Genomic DNA, 17,903 nt, shown 5'->3' with positions numbered 1-17,903 from the left:
CTGCTTTACCCTGAATGCTCCTCTGTGCGTCACAATCGTCTGTGCCTCTGCTGTGGCCTTATCTACTGGCAGCTGTTGATATGCTTGGGCCAAGTCCAGCTTGCCAAAAATTTTCGACCCAGCCAGGGTGGCAAGAACATGGCTGACCACTGGCACTGGGTATGCATGGGCCGTAAGGGCCTTGTTTATGGTACATTTGTAGTCTGCGCAGATGCGGACCGAACCATTAGGCTTGACGGGTGTGACAATTGGGGTTTCCCAGGGGGCATTAGGCACCGGCTCCAGCACTCCTTGCTCCACAAGCCGGTCCAATTCCTCGTCTATACGGGGTTTCAGGGCGAACGGGACCCGGCGGGCCTTGAGCCTGACCGGTCGTACTGTGGGGTCAAGCTGTAGAGCAATGGGGGGGCCCGTATACTGTCCCAATTTCCCATCAAAAACCCCCGGAAATTCCTTGCATATGGCGTCCACGTCCACTTGTAAGCTAGTGTGGTTCACCCCGGTGACGGCTAGCCCCAGTGGTCCAAACCATGCCAATCCCAGTAAGCTAATGTAGGGGCCCTTGACCACCAGCAATTCCAGTTGCCGCGTCCGCCCTCGGTATTGCACCCTGAAGGTCCCCACCCCCATTGTGGGGACCTTACGTTTCTGGAAGTCCCGGAGGGTGAATGGGGCCGGCCTGAGTTTGGGACCCCCAGTAGGACACAGTTTCCTTAAGGTCCTTGCCGAGATTATGGATAGAGTTGAACCCGTGTCAAGCTCCATGCGGCATGGGGCCCCCTCTATCTGTACGTCAACATAAATTTTCTCTACGTTGGGGTGGGGCAACTGGTATACCTGGAAGTCCGTGACACAATGGGCTGCACATGATTGGCTAATTCCGGAATTCTACTGTAAGCCAATCAGGTTGTGGATTCACTTCTATCTGGAGCATGATTGGGTAGTTCCTGCCAACCAATCATACTGCTGCATTGTTCTAGGACCAATCAGACTGCTGCATTCTGAATCCTATTGTTCTAGGACCAATCAGGCTGCTGCCTTTTGGATCCTATTGTTCTAGGGCCAATCAGACTGCTGCAGTTTGGATCCTATTCAACCCAGTACATAACACCTTCTTTGGAGGTCTTTAAGCAGAGGCTTGACAACCATATGTCAGGAGTGCTCTGATGGTGTTTCCTGCTTGGCAGGGGGTTGGACTCGATGGCCCTTGTGGTCTCTTCCAACTCTATGATTCTATGAGTCTATGATTCTATGAACTTTCTGACATTAAGAGCAGTTCCACGGTGGAGGTTCAGGAGATGGTAGACTCTCCTTTCTTGGAGGTTTTTAAGCAGAGGTTGGATGGCCATCTTAAAGGAATGAGAGGAAGATAGAATACAGTGGTACCTTGGTTCTCAAACTTAATCTGTTCCAGAAATCCGTTCCAAAACCAAAGCGTTCCAAAACCAAGGCACGCTTTCCCATGGAAAGTAATGCAGAATGGATTAATCCGTTCCAGACTTTTAAAAACTAACCCCTAAAACAGCAATTTTTCTATCTCAGGAGACCATTGATCCATAAAATGGAAGCAATAAACAATGTACTGCAGTCACACAATCGATCAACCAGTAGCTGGACTGGGTTCCACACAGTCACAAAGCAAAACAAAAAGAGCGGCAAAAACAAAAAGGCAAAATAAATAGCAAAAACAGAGAGACCTCAGATTGGAAGCGTAACACTCAAAACAGAAACGTAACACTCAAAACGGAGCACATTCGGCTTCCGAAAAATGTTCGCAAACCGGAACACTCACTCCCGGGTTTGCAATGTTTGGGTTCCAAGTTGTTTGAGTACCAAGGCGTTTGAGAACCAACTGTACAGTCATACCTCAGGATGAATACGCTTCAGGTTGAGCATTTTCAGGTTGCGCTCCACGGCAACCCAGAAGTAATGGAACGTGTTACTTTTGGGTTCCACTGCTCGCGCATGCACAGGTGCTCAAAATGATGTCATGCGCATGTGCAGAAGCGGCGAAACGCAACTCGCGCATGCACAGGCGCGCAGACACATGTTACGTTTGCTTCAGGATGCGAACGGGGCTCCGAAACGGATCCCGTTCACATCCAGAGGTACCACTGTAATAGAACTCTGAAGCCTGACAAGGAAAAGGCAGAGACTATGGGAAGAGCTTAGACAGCATCTTAAAAAGTAGAGACATCACCTTGCCAGCAAAGGTCCGTATAGTCAAAGCTATGGTTTTCCCAGTAGTGATGTGTGGAAGTGAGAGCTGGACCATAAAGAAGGCTGATTGCCGAAGAATGGATGCTTTTGAGTTATGGTGCTGGAGGAGACTCTTGAGAGTCCCATGGACTGCAAGAAGAACAAACCTCTCCATTCTGAAGGAAATCAGCCCTGAGTGCTCACTGGAAGGACAGATCCTGAAGCTGAGGCTCCAAGACTTTGGCCATCTCAGGAGAAGAGAAGAGTCCCTGGAAAAGACCCTGACGTTGGGAAGATGGAGGGCACAAGGAGAAGGGGCCGACAGAGGACGAGATGGTGGGACAGTGTTCTCGAAGCTACCAGCATGAGTCTGATCAAACTGCGGGAGGCAGTGGAGGACAGGAGGGCCTGGCATGCTCTGGTCCAGGGGGTCACAGAGAGTCGGACATGACTAAACGACTAAACAACAACAACAACATGGGAAGAGCTTATTTGTGATTTTCGGACACTGACAGGTATGCAGAATGGTGTGATCAATTCACTCTGTCTCTCTGCAGTTTAAAAGCAACAACAACAAGAAGAAGACAGGCACTGCTGGAATCTCCCCCCCCCCCCCCGCTCCGCCAAGCTTCAATGTGGCTCCATTTCAGCTTCTATTTTTGTCTCACCCCGGAGCGTTCTGCAGCCTAGATTCCCAGGAGAGAAAGTCTCTCCACATCTCTCTCTGCCTCTTGCAACACACCTGGACCCAACCTTCGTGCTGCGTAATGAGTCCTGCAGACCTGCTGCCAACAGATAGTCCTCAAGGCCATTACAGAAGGAGCCCTCAGATCCTTCCTTCCGCAGCCTTGCCGGAAAAGGCCGGGTGGAGGCAGGGAATGACAAAGCGTGGCCGGTTTAGGTCTCCTGAAATTAATCGTTATCATAAGTTATTTCACAAGCATGAGCTCGAATCAACTCGCAGAAGCAAACAGGTAAGTATAGAAGCAACCCAAGATGCTTGCCAATAACAGATAGACAACAGCAGAACCAACCACAGAAAGATAACTCACAGAATCGTAGAATCCTAGTGCATGCTCTAGTTATCTCTCGCTTGGACTGCTGCAATGCGCTCTACGTGGGGCTACCTTTGAAGGTGACCCGGAAACTACAACTAATCCAAAATGCGGCAGCTAGACTGGTGACTGGGAGCGGCCACCGAGACCATATAACACCAGTCCTGAAAGACCTACATTGGTTCCCAGTACGTTTCCGAGCACAATTCAAAGTGTTGGTGCTGACATTTAAAGCCCTAAACGGCCTAGTATACCTGAAAGAGTGTCTCCACCCCCACCGTTGAACCCGGACACTGAGGTCTAGCTCTGAGGGCCTTCTGGTGGTTCCCTCGTTGTGAGAAGTGAGGTTACAGAGAACCAGGCAGAGGGCCTTCTTGGTAGTGGCGCCTGCCCTGTGGAACGCCCACCCAGCAGATGTCAAGGGAATAAACAATTATTTTACTTTTAAAAGACAACCGAAGGCAGCCCTGATTAGGGAAATTTTTAATGTCTGACGTTGTATTGTTTTAAATATTTGGTTGGAAGCCGCCCTGAGGGGCCGGGGAAACCCAGCCAGATGGGCGGGGTATAAATAATAAATTATTATTATATTATCATTACAATCAGGCTAAAGCTGTCAGAAGGCTTCCGAGAAATCCTGGTTTGCTTTTACAGTACAGTCAGGAAATAAAGAAAAAAAATTATTTCCCCCCCAGGCACGGGGCTGGCGCAGGGGAAGCCCGAGTTTCCCCCGACCCCAGCCACCAGAAGAGCCTGCTATCCGCAAGCCTAGGGAGCCGCGCCGGTCTCCCCAGGATTGCGGACAGCTGTGCGAAGCCCGGGCAAGCTGAGGCTTCCTAATGCAGGCAGCTCTGCGCAACCCTCCAGAGCCCGGCTCCGGAGGGTCGTGCAGAGCTGCTTAGACCCCGGGAGGGCAGGCAGCTCTGCGCGACCCTTCGGAGGCCGGCGCGGCTTGGCCCAGAAGCACAGGCAGCTCTGCGGCTTGGCCCAGGAGCACAGGCAGCTCTGCGGCTTGGCCCAGAAGCACAGGCAGCTCTGCGGCTTGGCCCAGGAGCACAGGCAGCTCTGCGCGACCCTCCGGAGGCTGGCACGGCTTGGTGCCGGCCTCCGGAGGGTCATGCAAGCTGCGCGGACCCCGGGAGGGCAGGCAGCTTTGCACGACCCTCCAGAGGCCGACGCAGCTTTGCACCGGGCTCCGGAGGGTTGCGCAGAGCTTCCTGAAGCCTGGAGAGCGAGAGCCTCTCTCTCCCCAGGCTTCAGCGAAAGCCTGTATTCGCCCCATAGGACCCACATTTCCCCTTCATTTTGGGAGGGGGAAAAGTGCCTCCTATAGGGCGAAAAATACGGTACTGGTAAGAGCTCTTCTTGTTTCTCTGCTTCTCAGCATCCCATCGTGGCAGGGGTAGGATTTACTGAAGCCTGACACTTGAACATAGTTTCACTGTGGAAAGCCAGTACACACATAAACCAATGGTGGTGGCAGTGAGCATGGCTGGGCTTAGACTGATTCACTGTGCTTGGACAGTGCTGTATCTATATTGGAACATACTATGGCAAAAGCTTTATAGCTCCTGTAACTCAGCCCCCCCCCCACCGGGTCACTCGAGTAGGACCCGGCAGAGACACATGCCCGACTGGCATGTTCTCTCCCTCCTGGTCATTCGTTCGGGAGCTTCAAAAGCTTTCTTCAGCCCGAACGTCACAGCGACCAATACCAACCGACACCGGCACAATTAGGGATCTGCAGAGTTTGCACCCCTTGCGTGACAGAACTCAGCATTTTGGCTAATCTACTTTATTTACATATAAACACACACGGAGCACTGCAACATGGCTCCCTCTCTCTCTAGCATCAGACAGCAAAGAGAAAAAGAACAAAGGACAATAGTCCCACTTCACGGAACACAGGAACGCAAACATCCTGTCTCCATCACTTCCCAATCTGTGGAGTCAAAACATACACCGTCATGTGAAAGACAATAATCCCATGACTGCAATCACAGAGCAGGAATTCTAACAGGGAGAATGCAAAGTTGCCTTTCCAACTTTTCATGATGGCCATGACTTGTGTGACAGACCTCAGCAACTCAGCATTTTGGCTAATCTACTTTATTTACATATAAACGCACACTGTGCTGGTCCAGGGGGGAGGTTACCGTGGGGCGAGGTCCAGGACCTGAGTTGAGGGTCGGCAGACAGTCCTCCTCAGGCGAAGCGGGGTCCACAAACATCCTGTCTCTGTCACTTCCCACTCTGTGGAGTCAAAACATACACCGTCATGTGAAAGACAACAATCCCATGACTGCAATCACGGAGCAGGAATTCTAACAATAAGTGGGTATTAATCACAGAATCATAGAGTTGGAAGGGGTCCCTTGGGTCCCGGGAAACTTTTATTGTTGTTGTTGATGATGATGATGATGATTATATTTGTATACTGCAATATATTCATGTGGGAATGTTGCAGATAGTGGGAGAGGATATGTTGATTAAATATTACCCTTCCCTCACTCACACTAGTGAGCTGATAGTAAATACATCCCACTTCACAGAATGCAGTAACACAAACATCCTGTCTCCGTCACTTCCCACTCTGTGGAGTCAAAACATACACCATCATGTGAAAGACAGCAATCCCATGACTGCAATCACGGAGCGGGAATTCTAACAGGGAGAATGCAAAGTTGCCTCTCCATCTTTTCATGATGGCAGTGACTTCGGAGAGGGGCGATGGAAGAGGCACGAGCGGCAAGGAGGGAGTAAAGCAGCAGGGCAGCTTTGCAGGGGCGAGGGGCCACGGCCCGGGAACTGTGGGGCCGACCCCCTGCACCAGCCAGGAGCCCCCGAAGATGTCTCGGTTCCCTGGTGCATCAAGGTGTCAGGGCCTGGCAGGTGCGCTTGCCTTCTGGAAGGAGAAGCAGCTGCCAGCTCGGGTCTCATCACTCAGCTCTGCCTCTGTTTTGTTGTCACCGCCGTTGTTAGCTTTAACCGTAACATTGTTTTATTCCCTTGATCTTGACAGGGAAAGTCGGAAGGCAAAGAAGCGTCTCTGGGGAATCGAGGCAGCCGCTCTCGGCAGCTTTAATTAGGCATGTGAAATTCCCTCCGACAACAGTGACACTAAGCAAACTCAACACCGGAAAAGATTTCCGGGGGAGCGGGGAGGAGAGAGAAATATGAAATTGCTCTCGTGCGGAGAGCTTGGGCACCAAGCAAAAACCAGGCTAGGACTGCAGGGCCGTGAAAACTGGCGAGGACGTCTAGTCTGGGCTGCATTTCCAGGTTCAACGATGAGGAGGGGAGCACTCTCTAAGTTCACGAGACCTCAGCTGCCATTTTCATTTTCCCACGGTCGCCAGAGCGCCCAAGGTAGCATCGCACTGAGGCATTGTGGGGGGTTTCAGGGACAGTCTCAATCCCTGAGTCCTGGAACCATAGAATTGGAGAGCTGGGTGGGACCTCAATGGTAATCTAATCCCAAAACCCCACAAAGCATGAATCACACTTGACAGAAATCACTACGTTTCTGAGCACAATTCAAAGTGTTGGTGCTGGCCTTTAAAGCCCTAAACAGCCTCGGCTCAGTATACCTGAAGGAGCGTCTCCACCCCCATCATTCGGCCCATACACTGAGGTCCAGCTCCAAAGGCCTTCTGGCGGTTCCCTCCCTGCAAGATGTGAGGTTACAGGGAACCAGGCAGAGGGCCTTCTCGGTGGTGGCGCCTACCCTGTGGAACGCCCTCCCATCGGATGTCAAGGAAATAAACAACTACCTGACTTTTAGAAGACATTTGAAGGCAGCCCTGTTTACGGAAGTTTTTAAATGTTTGATGTTTTATTGTGTTTTTAATATTGTGTTGGGAGCCGCCCAGAGTGGCTGGGGAAACCCGGCCAAATGGACAGGGTATAAATAAATTATTATTATTATGGCCATTTTAAAAACTCCATTGAAGGAGAATGCATCAACTCCTGAGGTCTTCCATTCCACTGTTGATCAGCAATGACCCTTGAAAAGTTCTTCCTAAAATTGAGTTGGGGTGTCCTTTCTTGCCATTTGAATCGCGAAGTGTCTCGCTTCGGAAAATGTGGAGAGTCGAGAGGTGTGATGGCCTGGGAATCAGACTCGGAGGCTGAACCTGAGGGATCCCAGCCTGCACAGGATTCCCTGCCTCCAGAACCAGCTGAGCTGGGGCTGGGGCTTGATCCTGAAGGGTCCTCACCTGTTCTGGATCCTCAGGTGCAGGCACCAGCTGAGTCTGCTCTGGCTCCTGAGGTGATGGAGGACCCACTGCCTGCAGGTGCTCCACTCTCAGCCCCGTCAGAGGAAGCTGAGGTGGCCTCTGCGTCCAGTAACCCACCAGCCTCTCCTGAGCTGCAGAGGCTCAGGGCAGAGAGGCGGAGGGACCTAAGTTCCCGCAGGAGGGGTGCTCGCCTCCAGGCCAGGAGAGGTGAGTCACCTGAGGATCGGGGATGCCCTATGCCTCGGGGCAGATAAAAGCCAGCCAGCCCCAGTCCCAGGTTGCGGGAGCAACATTGTTGGTAGCCTGTTCCTGCCAGCACCCTGTCCTGCTCTTCTGCCAGAGTTCCTGAGCTCACCCAACTCCCCGCCTTGGACCCCGCTTCAGCTTTGACGGACAGCCTCCATACCTCAACCTTGGACTGGACTCAGACCTCGCCTCTCGGTTAGCCCCCAGGCCAGCACAAGAGGCAAGCAATCCTGTTTCACACACAAAACCGCCACAGCCAAACGTTGCAATCTGATTGAATTTTGCAATTACATATTTCGTTGCCGGGGTTTTTCCAGTTGTCAACGCTGGGCAGTGATAGTGACAAGGAACATGATAAAGGCCCAAAAACACCTTCTCCCAAGTGCAGCCAGGGGATAAGGAGGGTTAATAAGAAAAGGGGGGGGGATAACAGAGCCAGCCGTTTCCTTCGCTAATTAACAAACCTGCTTAATTAAGAATTGCCAGCCCAGACGAAGCAGCAGTAACTGCTGATAAACGAAAGTATATCTCTGTCCTTTCTTTGCCACGATTGCGCTACAGCGTGAATGTTCCCTGTGTTTTGCAGTCTGAAGCACAAACCACTCTGAGGCCAGGAAATACTGAAAACAACTCAGGCTTCAGATTCGGACAATCTCCGCTGGGAAATGAATTTTGAACAGCGCCCAGTTTTGAACTCTCCAGCCTTTGCTGCCAGAAACTGGAAGATCAATATGATGATTACTATTATTTCTTAGACATATATGCTGCTTTCGTCACAAGATCTCCGGGCAGTTGCAGCACACAAAACTATCAAATTAAAAACCAGAGCATTCCCCATAAAATAAAAAGTGTCCTCCACTCGACACTTCTGGGGGTCAAACAAGGGAGCTTTAAAGGTAAAGGTAAAGGGACCCCTGACCATTAGGTCCAGTCGTGACCGACTCAGGGGTTGCGGCGCTCATCTCGCTTTACTGGCCAAGGGAGCTGGCGTACAGCTTCCGGGTCAGTGGCCAGCAGGACTAAGCCGCTTCTGGTGAACCAGAGCAGCGCATGGAAACGCCATTTACCTTCCCACCAGAGCGGTACCTATTTATCTTATCTTATCTCATCTTTGATGTGCTTTCGAACTGCTAGGTTGGCAGGAGCAGGGACCGAGCAACGGGAGCTCACCCCATCGCGGGGATTCGAACTGCCAACCTTCTGATCGGCAAGTCCTAGGCTCTGTAGTATCAGGCCAAGCCCAGGAGCCTAAGGCTGGTTCTGGGCAGGCTCCCATCACCACAAGTTCTCCTCTCGTGGGACATGAATAGTCATATCCAGGCCTTTTTATCGAGAGCCAGAGGCCCCGAGGAATGCTCATTTGTCTCCCATTCTCTCATAGAATCATAGAGTTGGAAGAGACCACAAGGGCCATCGAGTTCAACCCCCTGCCATGCAGGAAACACCATCAGAGCACTCCTGACATAATAGAATCATTTCTTTCAGCCTTTTATGGGGAAGGAAATGCACTTCCAGATAGGCACAGAATCTTATTTGAAGTGTCCATCACTTTCTCTGAGCAGGTTTCCATGGTACCCATCAACTTGGACATGGGCAAGATTCCTGGAGATGTTGTTGTCGTGATCTCCGTGCATTGGCTCGACACTCCCTGCCACCATAAATGGCAAAGGTGTTGCCAGGGGTGGCCCAAGACATTTTTTTATTTTTTGGGACAAAGTAATAATCATAAATCACATAAATCACAGTGGGTGGCACTGTGGGTAAAACCTCAGCGCCTAGGACTTGCCGATCGCATGGTCGGCAGTTCGAATCCCTGCGGCGGGGTGAGCTCCCGTTGCTTGGTCCCAGCGCCTGCCAACCTAGCAGTTCGAAAGCACGTCGAAGTGCAAGTAGATAAATAGGGACCGCTTACTAGCGGGAAGGTAAACTGCGTTCCGTGTGCTGCGCTGGCTCGCCAGATGCAGCTTGTCACGTTGGCCACGTGACCCGGAAGTGTCTGCGGACAGCGCTGGCCCCCGGCCTCTTAAGTGAGATGGGCGCACAACCCTAGAGTCTGGCAAGACTGGCCCGTACGGGCAGGGGTACTTTTACCTTTTTAATAATCATAAATAAATAAGAATAAAAATGTGCACCCCACTACTCTGTTGCAGCATTCGAGGAGCTTCAGTAATAGTTGCAAGTTAGCCATAAGAGTTAATATATATTAAGAAAAAGTTGAATGATGATAAAAGTGTGTATTGGCAATATGTAATATGTAATTGAAATAGGGAATAGATGGGAGGTTGGGTCTATAGTGTCAAGACCAACTTACGTTTTATTGTTAAGAAAATTTTGTGTTTATTGTTATTCCTGTGTGTAATTCTGTAGCTGTGTTTTTTGTTTTGTTTTTTGCTGTATCAATATCAACAACAACAACAACAACAACAACAACAACAATAATAATAATAAAAGTTTATTTCCTTGTAGATGCTCCGCCAAGATGTGTTCCTCCTGAGTCAGAAGACTGGGTGAAAGCAAACGCCGCTGCTTTTCTTTCTTTGAAGAACCTCACTGAGTAATCAAAGCATTTTGCAATGAACCAAAACAAAGAACCAGGCAGCAACTTTCCATTATAGGTCCTTCATAGATAGTTGGATATGACATCCGGACACAAAAAGGTTCGATCTCAAGACAGGCAAGAAAACAGGGTTATTGTTCTCGCCGCAACAAAAGCACCTAGTAGTAATTGTAGATATCGGTATGCAATCAATGCAGAATAAAATCAGATCTGACTGTGAGTTTGCTTCTTAATAAGCATCAAAAACATCTGCTACGTGGTGGTGTGGCCAATTGGCTTGGTGGTACCTCGTGAAACACGCATTTGAATGAGTAAACTTTCCTGAAATCGCGATATAGAATCATAGAATTGGAAGGGACTTCTCAGGGTCATCTAGTTCAACCCCCTGCGATGCAGGAATCTCAACTAAAGCATCTATGGAAGATGGCCACCCAACGTCTGCTTAAAAACCACCAAGGAAGGAAAGTCCACATGATTGGGGGAATTCCTGGCTGCATCATCTCCTGGCCAGCCAATCGGCTGGCTCTGGGGGCGTGGCCTGCCTAATTTAAACCAGGACGTGGCCGGAGATCTCCCTCTTTGCCGCCCACCAGCTGTTTCCCACCCTCCCGCCCTATAAGGTTTTCGTTCCTTGACCTTGCTACGGACCTCAGTTGGTCGCCGTTGAGGGGCCTGGTAGGAATTTTTCCACTTAGTAAATTGGCACCAGCCACTTAGTTTTTCCCTACCTCGTAGCAAATCATCACAACTTTCTGAGTATTGGCGGTTAGGCATTAGTACTGTTCTGTAGATGGAAGAGGGGAGGTAGCGCCATCACCTGCCCCACATATTGAAGGGTAGTCCACTAAAGGATTCCGGGGGGCGTGGCCCTGTCCAAAGCCTAAGGAGGTGAGGGCCTAAGACCCGCCCCCTATCGGTGACCCCGGGGGAGTTCCTAGTTGATGTGCATCAGCAGGACTCCCCCTACTGGTGGTTAACCCTTCCTGGACTTCCAGGAGATGGGTTGGAGTTGGATATCATAGAATCATAGAATCATAGAATCATAGAGTTGGAAGAGACCACAAGGGCCATCGAGACCAACCCCCTGCCAAGCAGGAAACACCATCAGAGCACTCCTGACATATGGTTGTCAAGCCTCTGCTTAAAGACCTCCAAAGAAGGAGACTCCACCACACTCCTTGGCGGAGTCTCCTTCTTTGGAGGTGTCAGGGGCTCAGGAGCAGAAGCACAGGGAAGAGGGGAGATGGAGAGCGAAGGGGAAGAATCTGAGGGCAGCGTAGGAGAAGATGACAGTGGCCCGAGAGATTCCATGAGCCTCTCCAGCGAATCGGAAGATTCACAGAAGGGGACGCCGGTGGCCAGGGCAAGGGGGGTCCCAAGGGGGACACTCCAGAAGCAAGGGGCCAGCGGGGACTCCCTGAGCATAGTGGGGGGGAAGAGTCCCAGGTATCGGGGGTAGCGTCTCCCCCAGCAGGGAGAGAAGAGGAGTCAGGGCTGACCACGCCTCCATCGGAGAGTCAGGCAACGGAGGGGAGGTCAGGTCCAGCTAGCATCCCGGAAGAGGGAAGCAGTGACAGAAGCATTGTAACGGTCAGGAGGAAGGTCACTGGGTTGGCGCGAGAGCCAAGTTCAAAAGTACAGGCGCGCAGGGCAGCAGAGAACGAGGATTGGGAACCGGGTCCTAAAGCCCGCCGGAGACAGGGGGAGGAGTCAGGGGACTCAGCGTCAGAAGAGTCCAGAAAGGGGAATGCCCCAGCGGACAGGAGGACCCAGAGGAGAAGAGAGCAGAGGAAGAGGTGGAGCAGGGCTAGAATCTTAAACTGGTGTCAGGGGGGAGGAGATTCAGACAGAACTTCAGCGGTCTAGGGTTTAAGACGTAGAGCTGCGCGCTACGGCTTTGGAATGGAAACTGAACTTCAATAAAGACTTTTGTATATAACGACGACCTGGCGTTGGTCCTCTGTGAGCTGGGACCTTGGGCAGCTCTGACAGGAGGTCTTTATATATAGTCGGTTAGGACCAGTGCCTAAGCCAATACCGCTCATCCCCTGTAACCAATAAAGTTGTGGCCTTTTTTTAGCCCATTAACCTTAATAATTGTGTCATGTGTCATTATTTCCACTGGGGGGGTGGGAACTCGCCATGCAACTTGAGGCCATGGGTTCGAGTCATACCCTCCAGGGCAGGAGAAAGCAAGCTTGCTCCATCTTCCATGTGACAGCCCTTCAGATATTTGAAGATGGCTCTCATATCTCCTCTCAGTCTCCTCTTTTCCAAGCTGAACATACCCAGCTCCTTCAACTGTTCCTCATCAGGCTTGGTTTCCAGACCTTTGATCATCTTGGTCGCCTTTCTCTGTACACCTCCCTGCTTGTCAAAATCCTCCTTAAACTGTGGTGCACAGAACTGGACTCAGACTATAATAATGGAGGCTGTAGGACAGTCAGAGTTTTCAACTCTGTTTGAAGTAATTTCATTTTTTTTAAGAGGTTGTACATAATATTATGCCAGGGACGTGGGTGGCGCTGTGGTTTAAACCTAGGGCTTGCCGATCAGAAGGTCGGCGGTTCGAATCCCCACGACGGGGTGAGCTCCAGTCGCTCAGTCCCTGCTTCTGCCAACCTAGCAGTTCGAAAGCACACCAGCACAAGTAGATAAATAGGTACCACTCCGGCGGGAAGGGAAACGGCGTTTCCGTGCGCTGCTCTGGTTCGCCAGAAGCGGCTTAGTCATGCTGGCCACATGACCCGGAAGCTGTACGCCAGCTCCCTCGGCCAACAAAGCGAGATGAGCGCCGCAACCCCGGAGTCGGCCACGACTGGACCTAATGACCAGGGGTCCCTTTACTTTTACCTTTACATAATATTATGCAACGATTTGGATGTAACGTTCTTGTTTTGAGACTCTATTTTGCAGCAGGTTCTGTCGGTGAAGCTTTCGAGCCCTGTTTTTGGACCGGACAAGTTTTTATTTCTAGAGGAGCCCCTTTTCATTCATCCCATTGATTCCAAATGTGCAGTAGTGATAACTGCAGTGAAGTTGACTCCATCAATCTGTCTGTTGTGTCCAGGAAAGGTTGCAGAATGGACCGGTCATCAAACGCCCATCTGGAGCCGCAGTAAAAAGGAGGCGGCAGCAGAGCCTCAGGGGGTGGGACCGGGGAAATTTGGGGTTTTGGCTGGGCAGACGTGGGATGGGTCTAACAGCAGAAATGCTCGCCAGGCCAGTTCCTCTGTCTCTCTCTCTCTCTCTCTCTCTCACACACACACACACACACACACCCCTCTTCCCCAGGGCAACTAGAGGAGGCCGTGAGGTCTGTGAAATGTCAGGGGGAAACCCGGAAAGCTTAATCAGCGACAGAAGCAGCCTTTGAACGCCACTGTACCCCTCCTGCCTCCCCCTTACTGCTGAGCTGGCCATGGTGGGTTTTCTCTGGCAAGACGCATCGTTCCAGAGGCTCTCATATCCAGGAAGGGAAGGAAAAGGGGAGAGAGAGAGAGAGAGAGAGAGAATGAGAATCATGGTCGTCATGGCAACGGCATAGGATGGAGGGCGGCCTGTTTTGCAGAACATTGGCCCTTAAACGGCTTTCTTTCCATGAGGGCTCTTTAGCGACAACAACGTCTGCCCCCCCCCCACCAGACACCCCAAACGCGTCCTGCCGACTGCTGGACCCCTAATATCTCCCTGGAAGCACAAGCCTCCTTTTGCAAGAGGTGGCAGGGGGGGCAATTGTTTAAAATAACAAGGAGGGCACTCTGCACATGCTCAGCGACATGCTGGCTTTCGTGACCAGGCCGTGTCGAATTTACGAACTTTCCAATTCCAAAAATGGGAGGTACTGGGGGGAAAAAGTTGTAACATGACTTGGGAATCGAACAAATTTTGTTGTTGTTGTTAAATAAATGCAATTCAGCTTTGCTTGGTCATTGAAACGTGCGTAAAATTGCATAAAAAATGACTGCCAAGTGCTTGCACTGATCTTATTTATTATTGCATCCCTTTAGTACCGCCTGACCAGAGCCAGGGCCTTCTCAACACTGGCTCCGGCCTGGTGGAACGCTCTGTCTCATGAGACCAGGGCCCTGCGGGATCTGATCTCTTTCCGCAGGGCCTGTAAGACAGAGTTGTTCCACCTGGCCTTTGGCTCAGAATCAGTTTGATTCCCTCCCCCTCTATCTTTTTCCTTTCTCCTCCTATGAAGAGATTGCTCCCTAATTGTTTTAATGTTGTATCTTAATCTTTAAATTGTATTTTAATCAACTTGTTTTTATTATTGGTTGTTAGCCGCCCTGAGCCTGGTCTTGGCTGCGGAGGGCGGGGTATAAAAAATTATTATTATTATTATTATTATTATTATTATTATTATTATCATCATCTTGACTGGGCAACTGCACGGCAAAATTCAGAGATGTGTAAGTTCTGAAGGACGGCTGCTTTTGTGTTCTTGTTTCGTTCCAGGAACGGCAAGTTAGGCAGGTTTGCCTTTCAAAGCAACCTTCCCTATTTCCCCCAGACCTTTGGGCAATCATTTCATGAAGCTTCCATGCTTCCATTTCCAACCACTATCTGTGATACGTTTGGGAACATTGCTTTCAACTTGTTCTTATATCGTGTTAACGCATACCCTCCAAGTGTCCCGATTTTCCAGGGATGGTCCTGGAATTATGAAAGCTGGACCCGTTTTCCTCGCCGGCGCAGGGCAGCGCTGCATGTCCTGAGTTCGAATCCCGACTCGAATCGGCTTCTTAGTCATGGTCTTCCTTTTTTTGTTGTTGTTGCTCCTGTTCTCAAAAAGTGAGTAGTGGAAAAGACGGGACTATATGGAACTTGCCAAACTGACAGGGAGACTGCGAGACCAGAGAGAAGAGATAGTGGAAGAAGACTGGAAGAAATTTAAGGAATATTTGAAAAAAATATGTTAATATTTAAATCTTAGAATAGCTTTGGAAGTGGATATAGGCTGTAGGGTTAGAAGCAGAAGATAGGGTATTTTAAAATAGTGTTGTCAGGGGCTCAGGAGCAGAGGCACAGGGAAGAGAGGAGATGGAGAGCGAAGGGGAAGAATCCGAGGAGAGCGTAGGAGAAGAGGACAGTGGACCGAGGGATTCCATGAGCCTCTCCAGCGAATCGGAAGATTCACAGAAGGGGGCACCAGTGGCCAGGGGTAGGGGGTTCCCAAGGGGAACGCCCCAGGAGCAAGGGGGCAGCAGGGACTCCCAGAGCAGTAGTTGGAAATCAGGACCAGCTTCCCCACCAGAGCAGAGTGGGGGGGAAGAGTCCCAAGGATCGGGGCCAGTGCATTCCCCACCAGGGAGAGAAGATAAGGCAGAGCTGACCACGCCTCCATCAGAAAGTCGGACAACGGAGGAGAGGTCAGATCCGGCCAGTGTCCCGGAAGAGGGAAGCAGTGACCGAAGTAGTGTAACAGTTAGGAGAAAGGTTTCTGGGTTGGCGCGAGAGGCAAGTTCAAATGTACAGGAGCGTGGGACAGCAGAGAATGAGGATTGGGAACCGGGTCCTAAAGCCCGCTGGAGGGAGGGGGAGGAGCTAAGCGACTCAGCGTCGGAAGAGTCCAGAAAGGGCAATGCCCCAGCTGGCAGGAGGACCCAGAGGAGGGGAGAGCAGCGTAAAAGGTGGAGCAGGGCTAGGATCTTAAACTGGTGTCATAGGGGAGGAGACTCAGACGGGACTTTGTCGATCTAGGGTTTAAGACGTAGGGCTGCACGCTGTGGCTTTGAAATGGAAACTGAACTTCAATAAAGACTTTTGTACATTACCACAGCCTAGCGTTGGTCCTCTGTGAGCTGGGACCTAGAGGCAGCTCTGACAAGTGTTTGTAAGTGATAAAATGTGAAGTAATTTTAAGTGTAAGTTTTTAAAAAAAGATGGTTAGAAATTATAATACAGTGGTACCTCGGGTTAAGTACTTAATTCATTCCGGAGGTCCGTACTTAACCTGAAACTGTTCTTAACCTGAAGCACCACTTTAGCTAATGTGGCGTCCCGCAGCCACCGTGCCGCTGGAGCACGATTTCTGTTCTCATCCTGAAGCAAAGTTCTTAACTTGAAGCACTATTTCTGGGTTAGTGGAGTCTGTAACCTGAAGCATATGTAACCTGAAGCGTATGTAACCCGAGGTACCACTGTATATGTAAACTGCTAAAGATGAGGTAAAATGAAAATCAGATAGGGGGGACTTGGGGAAGCCCACTTAACAAGAAAAATAAGGATAGAAAAATAAGGATATGATAAGAATTTGTTCGTATTGTTTGTCTTTTCTGTTTGTCTTTTTTTATTTGTGTTATAAATAAAATAATAAAATAAAATAAAAATAAAAAAGGAGTAGTGGAAAAGACGACACACACGCACCCAGCGGGGTGATGATGAATTGTGTTTTCGGTGGCACTGCGCGACGGAGTCTCCTTAGACCTGGCGTGATGTATAACAGCATCGCTGCAGTTCATTTATCACATCCAAAGGCGAGGGAAAGAGGGCAATGGCTCCACAGACCTCTGGCAAGCTGCAGCGAGCGTCACCCCTGTAAAACAGGCACACACGGGCTGACTAAGACCAGAACGTTGCCACGCTCATCCCGGAGTTTATACACCCTGTCAAGGCTCGACTCTGCACTTGTTTGTCTTCCCTTTTTTTGCTCTCTTGGTGCTTCCAAGGGGACCTTCCTTTCCCAAGCAGCAAAAACAGATTACAGTAAAACCTAGAGGGAGAGGCTCTTCGTCACCGAAGCGTAGTATTTGTCGCCTAGGATTTCTCCTGCAAGCCGGCTGAGACCCTCCCTGCCCGCAGACTGTCTCGCCAGAGTGGTGCATGCTCTGGTTATCTCCCGCTTGGACTACTGCAATGCGCTCTACGTGGGGCTACCTTTGAAGGTGACCTGGAAGCTACAACTAATCCAGAATGCAGCGGCCAGACTGATGACTGGGAGTGGCCGCCAGGACCATATAACACCAGTCCTGAAAGACCTCCATTGGCTCCCAGTATGTTTCCGACAAAGGTCCGTATAGTTAAAGCTATGGTTCTCCCAGTAGTGGTGTATGGAAGTGAGAGCTGGACCATAAAGAAGGCTGAACGCCAAAGAATTGGTGCTTTTGAATTATGGTGCTGGAGGAGACTCTTGAGAGTCCCATGGACTGCAAGAAGATCAAGCCACTCCATTCTGAAGGAAATCAGCCCTGAGTGCTCACTGGAAGGACTGATCCTGAAGCTGAGGCTCCAAGACTTTGGCCACCTCATGAGAAGAGAAGACTCCCTGGAAAAGACCCTGATGTTGGGAAAGATGGAGGGCACAAGGAGAAGGGGATGACAGAGGACAAGATGGTTGGATAGTGTTCTTAAAGCTACCAGCATGAGTCTGACCAAACTGCGGGAGGCAGTGGAAGACAGGAGTGCCTGGCGTGCTCTGGTCCAGGGGGTCACGAAGAGTCGGACACGACTAAACGACTAAACAAGAACAACAACAATGTTTCTGAACACAATTCATGATTGGTTGTCCAAAGAAGGATAGGTGCAGAAGGTAAAAGATTTCTGGTAATGGATTTATAATGAACTGAAAAAAGTGTTGAAAAACACATTTATTAAGAA

The 17,903-nt window shown here is 50.3% G+C and overlaps 2 long non-coding RNA genes across 2 annotated transcripts in view; one reads left to right on the top strand and one right to left on the bottom strand.

Annotated features, from left to right (window-relative positions):
- The window catches only part of LOC307207290, a 116,944-nt gene extending 111,360 nt beyond the window's left edge, over positions 1-5,584 (bottom strand). Inside the window, exon 1 of the long non-coding RNA XR_013834612.1 lies at positions 5,529-5,584. This is a non-coding gene — a long non-coding RNA (uncharacterized lncRNA). The remainder of the gene's footprint in view (positions 1-5,528) is intronic.
- LOC307207309 overlaps positions 1-17,903 on the top strand; it is a 249,617-nt gene that overhangs the window by 58,053 nt on the left and 173,661 nt on the right. The gene's annotated exons all lie outside the window — the stretch shown is intronic.

Source organism: Podarcis cretensis (assembly GCF_951804945.1).
Source record: "Podarcis cretensis genome assembly, chromosome: 18".
Taxonomy (NCBI): domain Eukaryota; kingdom Metazoa; phylum Chordata; class Lepidosauria; order Squamata; family Lacertidae; genus Podarcis; species Podarcis cretensis.
The sequence above is the reverse complement of the archived record's forward strand: the minus strand, read 5'-3'. Positions and strand labels throughout refer to the sequence as shown.